Raw genomic sequence first — 8,053 nt, 5'->3', positions numbered from 1 at the left:
CTCAGGCCCAGGCCCAGCAGCCATGGCCAAAGTGCTGCCCAAGTTGGCTCTGGCAGGGCTGTCTTGCAGCTGCTGCCCATCCCTGTGCCCTGTGCAGCCCAGGCTGTCCCACGGTCCCACGGTGTCTCTGCCCTCCACTTCTGTCCCTGCAGGCTGTTCCATCCCCTGGCTGCCCCACCTGGCTGGGCCCTTCTATTGCTGCCAGCTCTGCCTCCTGCTTGCCTCTGCCTGCCCACACAAAGCCTTGAGCTGCTCCAGGCTCCTTCTGGGGGATGTGCTGCACCACAGCCCTGCCCTGCGAGGGAAATTCCTTTGCCCTTCTTTCCAGTCCTGATCTCCTCAGTGGCAATTTACATTAAGTTTTTCCATTTTTCTTCCTGTTTACTATTATATTAATAAGATCCACCATCTCTGAAGCCTCCCTTCAATCCCTCCCAGGGCTCTCCTCTGCTGTCCTCCATCCCCACCCCACTGAGCACAGAGCTCTTCTGTCCCTTTACAGTGGTCGTGTGCTTGAGGCCATGGGTGCCTGGACAAGAAGGATTATTCTTTTCTACAAGAAGGAAACCACAGAGCCCCAGGGTTTTGAAGGCCGATCAGAGGCAGCCTCAAGGAGGCCAAGGCCAGCCAGACCTTTTTGTCTTCAGAGCTTTTGTCTGGGAGCAATCCTTGGATAGATAGAGTTTGGAATGCCAAATCCTAGTTTTTTCCATGTGCACCTGGACAAGAAGGACAGTTCTTTTCCATAGGAAGGAAAGTACAGAGCCCAAGTATTTCACATGCAGGTGAGAGCTGGCCCTCAGGAAGCCAAGGGAACCTAGACAGTCCTGGCAGCTTTTGTCTGGGAGCTATCCTTGGATATAAGGAATTTTGGAGGTAGATTCCCAATTTTGGCCAGAGACGCCTGCATTGAAAGATGTTTTTTTCAATGGAAAGGAAAGCACATCCCTCCAGTGTTTTGAAGGCAGATGAGAGGTGGCCCCCAAGATGCCAAGGCCATCCAGAGGAGTCTGTTCTGGCACGTTTTATATAGAAAGAATCTTTGGATTTAATCAAATATAGAGATAAAATCCTAATTTTGGCTATGAACCCCTGGAGGAAAAGGAGAGTTCTTTCCCACAGGAAGGAAAGCACGGAACTCCAGAGTTTTAAGGGCAGATGAGAAGCAACCTTCAACATGCAAGGTCAGCTGGACCAGTCAGGCCAAGCCAACCAGACCTCCTTGGGGCCCTGCAGCACCACAATTGTCCCTTGGTTCCATAAGCCCCCATAGTATCAAAACAGATCTTTGTTTTCATGAGACCCAGTGACACCACAAGCAGTGCTCTTGGTTTGGAAGATGTGGGAATATGCTCTGAGCCCAGTGCCCATGGTGCTGGTCTCTTCCACCCAAATTTTCTTGATGAATTTGCAAACCAGCTGTAGGAGAAGGGCAAGAAGCTAGGGATGTTGCAGGGAGTGCTCCAAGCGCGGTGCCAGCAGGCCCAGCCCAGGTGAGGATGGCTGCAGGTACCTGGGCTGTTCTGCGGAAGAGGCCACGGGCGGGGTCCTGCTCTTGTGTGCGCTGCAGGGCTGCACCTGGCAAAAAGCGAGCGCAGCCAGAGATGAGGGGCTGCAGGAGAGGTCGGAGAACACGGCCCAGCCCTGCGCTGCCCAGGCAGGGAGAGCCCCGGGATGCCCCAGGGGATGGAGCAGGGCCCCTGCGGGGTGTCTGCCCGGCCCCTCTTCTGTCCCGTCCATGGGCATGGGATGGGATTGGGTGGCATGGGATAAAATGGGGTGGGATGGAATGGCACCAAGTTGGCTGTGGGCACCAACCCTGTGGCCCTGTTCTGCCACTTACCCTCCTGCGGCAGCTCAAACGGCACCACCTCTTTGGCTTCATGTGCTGAGGCAGCTCCAGGGCCTTCTTCCTCCTCTTCCTGCCAGGCCACCTTTGGCGCTTTCAGGGGTCTCTGCTCCATGATAATGACTGGTTTTGTGCGGGAACCTGCAGAAGAGAAGCCTCAGGAAAGCCACGGGTCATCAAGTCCTGTAGTCTGGCCTCGAGGTCAGCTGCAGGAAAAACACCTTGGAAAGGCTCCGGGTCAGACGGGAACAAGTGTGCTGTGCGGGGGCTCCTCATGGCACCGCTCTGTCCCGTTCTGCCCCGTTGTGTGTTCCCAGCACCTGGGCAAGCTTCTATTTCCCACGTGTAAAAAAAGGGCCCTTGGTCACTGGGTTCCGTTCCATGGCACAGAGACCGTGCTGCAGCGTGCCACCCAGGGCCCTTGCACACACTGCCTTCTGCCCTGGGGCTGCCCCCAGCCCAGCCAAAGTGGCCCAGCTTGGAAGGAATCCCTGGCCCCAGGTGTCTAAGACAGCCCAACAGGATCTCTGGGAAGGGCTCAGACCATCAGCAAACGCTGCCCGGCTCTGCGGGCACAGTCCTATCCCCATATCCTTCCCTGAGAGCATTTGAATTTCTAAATTAGAATCATTTGAAGGGAGGGGATTTACGTTATCCATTTCAGAGAAGCCTTCTGCCTTCATTAGCAGACACCTCTCTCTTCAAACCAATACAATTATTTATCATCTTGCAGATGCGCAGTTGCTGGGGAGCCCCGTTTTACACCAGGGACCTGGAGAACCATTCCCAGCAATTGGGAAAATCCTAGATGGTCCATCCACCCATAGATGAGGTCTCCAAATGTGCCCCGAAATGTGGTCCAGCTCTTAGAGGCCTAAAAGAGCAAGTCCAAGGGACTTGTTGATATTTTTTGACTCAGAAATGAGACAGAGTAAAGATCCATTCTGAATTAGGTGAAGTGTCTAAGAGAGGTAAAAAATCTGTGAGGCCAAAGCTGAAGGGAAAACTCGCATGCCGAGACAGCAAGGAGACAGAGAAAGAAAAACAGAAAAGACCACAAGGTCGATTTGCCCCCGACTTAGAAATTCCTTTGATAAAGAAGAACTGGTGCTAAATGTCACGTGGAATGAATATGTATGAACTTATTGTGAAACTGTATGCATATGCATTTGGAAGGGGGATAAAAGAAGACCCGAGGTCTTCAGAGGTAGGCATGCCTTGTTGGGGGACTTGCATCCGGCGCACCTCGTAAATAAACATACCGGACTTTACAACTTTTATAAAGTTGTTAGGTTTCTTCTTTTCTCCGCAAAACATTATGGCGAGCCAGCCAGGGAGTTCTCTGTCCCCGCAGGGGCAGGGGGGATAGACGGACCTCCAAGGCGCGCCCTAGGATTTTTTCCTGGTGGGGCTCCGCTCGTCTCAACTTGCCACCTGCGAGGACAGACAAGGACCTGCTGGCCTGCGGAGGAAGATACGGTATGTACTGAGGGGCCCCCGGGGGAGGGAAAGGAGAGCAAGGGAGTAAACCACCCAGAGACGTCTGGGTTCAGCTGATAGAGCAGCTGTATTAGAGATGGGGTGCATTGTTCTGATAGAGCAGACCGCAAGCGGTTCTGGGGGTGAGCCGGGTGAACCCGTGTATGCGTGTATTGGGGGTTCATAGTTCTGATAGAGCAGAACTGCTAGAGGCTCTAGGGGTGAGCCGGGTGAACCCGTGTATGTGTGTTGGGGGTTCATTGTTCTGATAGAGCAGAACTGTTGAGCCCGTGTGTGTTTTGTTTATATGCGTGTGTGATGTCTGGACACTGTGTTGCTGTATGGTTAATGTGTGCATTGTGTGGTGGGTGCACTGTGTTTCTAATCGTGCAAGTGTATAAGTGTATAAAAGTGTATAAGTGTATGGTGTATAAAAGAGAATAAATCTGCAGTGCGGGGGGGTCAGTACTACCCGTGTTTGAAGCAACCGAGTGAGGCCTGAGGCGCCGGCTGCAGCAGGCTGCGGGGGCAGGGACAGAAGTGCCCCGCAGAGAAGTGAGTGGAAGAATGTCAGTGATGGTATTTATCGTGTTTAAATGTCGTGATTTGTGTAGATCTGGTACATTTTAACCGTGAGTATGAGCTCAGAGAGTTCCTTTGCCTTGGATGTTTGATTTTGATTGTGTCCAAGAAAATTGATGTGAGTAAATGCTGAATTATGGTATGCTATGTTGTGTTGAGAAAAGCGAGCACTTTGAGAGATATGCCGTTTCCCAGTGGTTTTGTGTGGTGATTTTCTTCCGCTGCATTGTGGTAATTTGATTCTCAGATTGTATAGTAGTGTTTGTGGAGGTTTTAAGATTTTGTTGCAACAAGAGTGGCATTTTACATAGGAGAACTATAGTACGGTGATTTATGCTTAATTACGATAGAGTTAAAGGAATTCCAAGAATTCCCCCCCTCACAGCAATTCAAGCCTTGGCTCTAGTGAATTTGAGATAAAGGGGGGGGTGCGGGTGCGAGTGTTTGTGGGCATATCAGAGTTTCAGCTGTGACTAGCACAGCCTTTTTGCAAAGCAGTAAAACAAGTGTAAGTAGACACAGGGCTTAATTAGATTGTGCAAGAAGAGAACTAGAAAAGACTGATATTTTGTTTGATCAGAATATAGTGTCTATGTCACGTTTTTGACTAGCATGCTGTGTGAGGTGAAAGTGGCTGTCCCCTGGGCACAGGGACAGCTCTGGCTGCCCCGTCTCCCCAGGGAACACGGGAATGGCCTGTGAGCAAAAGCTGGATGTGCAGTTATTATTGCAGTGCGGTGTTTATTAGAAACACTGGTTTTAATAAGTGTCTAATAAGTGTTCTAATAAGTGTCAGGGCACATGTAAATTAGAAGTTTCTGATCAAGCGGATTCAGAACCTAAGGTCTTAGAACTTGTGTGTGGGAACCACATCTGATACCTGCCACCTGGAGCTGTGTGTATAGGAGGAAAGTTGAGAAACTACTGTGAAGGTGTCTGTAAAAAGGTTTGAGTGGAAGCGAGATAGGGCAAGGAGAAATAAATAATGAGAACTGACCAGAGCAAAGAGGTTCCTAAATTAGCCCTTTTGGGAGGGGCTCACTGGGAGAAGGCTGCCAGGAGGAGCAGCTCAGAAAATAAAAAGATTTATAATACCACATTGCTGTTAGTACTGTTTTAAAATAGGAGGATAAATGGGATAGAGTTTTGTATGCTGAAATGTCTTTGTGTTTTAAGAAATCACCCAGATTTCTTGAAAAGGGAAAACAAGGCAAAGAGAAAGCAAATCAAACATGTTGTTCAGCATGCAGCATAAGATAGCAACGTATGAAATCAGGCAAGGATTATCATGCTGAAATGCAAAGCAATCACAGTTCACAAAATGAGCACATATGATTTGCTAAAGGCTCCTCCCAAGGTAAGGGAGGAAGGGTAAAGACCTCCCCAAAAGGGAAGAATTTTAGTTGACACAAGGGTCATATATTCAGTTTTAAATAAAACTTTAGTACCTGTCGAGAATGTTTATGTTGCAGTGTGGGGAACAACTGAACAACTGGCCAGTCTGAGAAGGCATCCTTGTGCAAACCTTTAAAGTAACATGTGTACTATGTGTACCTAAAAGCTTTTGTACAATTCACTCAATTTGCTAAACATTCTCAAATGAGAAAAGTTACTCTGGAGGCAAATGATATAAAGATGTTAGGCTTAACATTAACAGACACTGAAATTAAGAAAGACATTAGTAAGGAGATATTAGAATAAGTCAATAAATGGTTTCAAGGTATGGGCCTCTGCTGTACCAGGGAGACTGAAAGATGCTCCCCCATGAGCATCAAGCTTAAGGAAAGAACACAACTAGTGAGAACTGAGTAGTACCCTCAAAAGGAAGATAAGGAAGGAAACAGCCCAATAACTGATAGTACTGGATTAAGGGCTGTCAATAAGATAACACAGAATTTATACCCTGTGGTAGCAAATCCATATACCTTACTAACTTTTTTAACACCTGAGCTAACCTGGTTCACTGTTTTAGGCCTAAGAGATGCCTTCTTTTGCCTCCCTATCCACGAAGCCAGCCAGAAAATTTTTGCATTCAAACACAAGCTCACCTAGTCCATGTGCCTGAAGGCTTCAAGATTCCCCACTCCGATTGGAGAACAGCTTGCAAAGACCCAGAGTCCCAGGAAGCTCCACAAGAGGAAAGGAGGCTGTTGCAGTACGTGGACGATCTTCTAGTAGCCACTCGGATGAGGGAAGCAGGCGAAGCCTGGACGGTAAGCCTTTTGAATTTCCTAGGACTCCAAGGACACAGAGTCCAAAAGAAAAAGGCACGGGTAGTGAAACAGAAGGTAATCTACCTGGGGTAAGAAGTGAGTGCTGAGCAGCAGACTTTAAGGCAGGGAAGCCATATGCCAAACTCCGAAACCCCAGACAATAAAAGAATTCCGAACCCTCCTAGCCACGGCAGGGTAGTGCCAGCTGTGGGTTTATAATTATGGACTGCTCATCAGACCCCTCTATGCTCTTATTGCCAATGGAAACAGAGATCTCCAGTGGACAAAAGATGCCACATGGGCCTTTGACCAGCTAGAGAGAGTGCCCTCATGTCAGCTCCAGCATTGAGACTTCCAGATGTAAGTAAACCATTCTTTCTATTTTTCCACGCAAGGTATTGCCAGGGGAATATTGGCTCAGGACTTGGGCCCATACTGAAGTGCAGTTGCTTACTTCTCTAAGCAACTAGATGCAACAGCCAAAGGATGCCCAGGTTGCCTCAGAGCTGTAGCAGCAGTTGTACTGAATATTCAAGAGGCACCCAAGTCTACCCTAGGACAAAAATGACCGTGCTAGTGTCCCACACAGTGTCCGCAGTACTGGAAGTAAAGGGTGGCCACTTTGTGGCCACTGGCTTTCACCACAGAGGTTTCTGAAATACCAGGCCATCATGGTAGAGCAAGATGATGTAGAGATAGTGGTGACTAATATTGTCAACCCAGCTTTTTTTCTCAGTGGAATCAAGGAGAAACAGTACACCATGATTGCCTGGAGACCATTGAAGCTACCTTCTCCAGCCTCCAGCCGCCCAGACTTAAAGGACACTCCTCTGGAAGATGCAGCGACCTCGTTCACTGACAGGAGCAGCTACATTGCCCGTGGAAAGCGACATGCAAAGTACGCAGTGACTACCTGCAGAGAGGTAATAGAGTCTGCACCCTTACCAACAGGTACCTCTGCACAGAATGCTGAGATAAATGCATAGGCCCATGCTTTAGAAACAGCAAAAGGCATTCAGAGTCATGCATGCACATGGAGCCATCTGGAAGGAGAGGAGAATGCTAACCTCACAAGGGAAGAAGAGACAATCCAGTTGCTGGAAGCAGTTCAGCTACCTGAAAAAGCATATTAAGGCACACCAGAGAGTGAGCTTAAAATTGGAGGAAAGAAATGAGCTGGCGGATGGAGAGGCAAAGAAAGCAGCATAGGGTGAGGTACAGATTTTCCTCGAAGGTAAGCCATAATACAATAATACTAATCAAAAGAGATGTACAACTACAAGGGGTGGGCTACCATTGAAAGAGAGCTAGCAATCCCTTCCCATTTTCATGGTTACTAGTGAAGGAAGAGCACTAGAAAATACACCAGGGCCTAACTACTTAAAAGCTTTTTATAAAGTGTGGCTCCTTTCTCAAAATGACCAGTGATACAGAGTGCATTGAAATGAAGTGTTGACTTTGAAGTAGTAAATTCCACAGGCTTTCTAGAACATACATCTGATTGAAAGAATCATTGTCAGGAATTTATATGCCACTATCACTCAGGTAAGTTGAAAATGTGATCCTTGCCTCCTGACTAACCGCAAAATACCCCCCGGCCGAAACTCGGTCACACTGGGAGAGGCCATGGGCCTGTACAGCAGTGGCAAATTAACTTTTCAGAACTCCCAAGGAAAGGGAGGTATCAGTATTTACTGGTGTTGATAGATACATTTTTCAGGGTGGCCAGAAACATTCCCCACCAGAATTGTCAGAGCTCAAGAGGCGACCAGATTATTTTTACAACAAATGATACCACGCTTCAGAGTTCCAGCCATGATATCCTCAGATAAAGAATCATATTTCATTTCCAAAGCAGTGCAACAGATTAGTGGCCACCTGGGCATAGATTAAGAATTTCACACTTCATACTGCCCCAATCAAGTAGCCA

Source organism: Melospiza melodia, chromosome 7, assembly GCF_035770615.1.
Source record: "Melospiza melodia melodia isolate bMelMel2 chromosome 7, bMelMel2.pri, whole genome shotgun sequence".
NCBI lineage: Eukaryota > Metazoa > Chordata > Aves > Passeriformes > Passerellidae > Melospiza > Melospiza melodia.
The sequence above is the reverse complement of the archived record's forward strand: the minus strand, read 5'-3'. Positions refer to the sequence as shown.